This window comes from Oryzias melastigma, linkage group LG17, assembly GCF_002922805.2.
Source record: "Oryzias melastigma strain HK-1 linkage group LG17, ASM292280v2, whole genome shotgun sequence".
In the NCBI taxonomy this organism is placed as follows: domain Eukaryota; kingdom Metazoa; phylum Chordata; class Actinopteri; order Beloniformes; family Adrianichthyidae; genus Oryzias; species Oryzias melastigma.
In genome coordinates this window covers 2,636,141-2,636,508 of record NC_050528.1, presented here as the reverse complement: position 1 = coordinate 2,636,508, position 368 = coordinate 2,636,141, and the positions used below count along the sequence as shown (strand labels likewise).

General features: G+C 49.2%; 1 protein-coding gene across 1 annotated transcript in view; it reads right to left on the bottom strand.

Annotated features, from left to right (window-relative positions):
• LOC112139422 (caskin-2) overlaps positions 1 to 368 on the bottom strand; it is a gene marked incomplete in the record, with an annotated part of 32,345 nt that overhangs the window by 8,743 nt on the left and 23,234 nt on the right.

Genomic DNA, 368 nt, shown 5'->3' with positions numbered 1-368 from the left:
CATCATCCATCATCCATCATCCATCCATCCATCCATCCATTATCCATCCATCCATCCATCCTCCATCCATCCATCCATTATCCATCCATCCATCCTCCATCCATCCATCATCCATCCATCCATCATCCATCCATCCATCATCCATCCATCATCCATCCATCCATCTGTCCATTCTCAGAACCACCATTCTGGGTTGAGTGGTTCCTGGAGCCTATCCCACTGTTCGGTGTAGGCGGGATTCACCTTGACCAGGTGACCTGTTGGTTTCAGGACCCCACATTCACCCACCTGGGATCAGTGTAGAGACACCAATGAAGTCATGAGCAATCTGCAGAAACTCCACTGATGAACAGGAGAACACACAGACT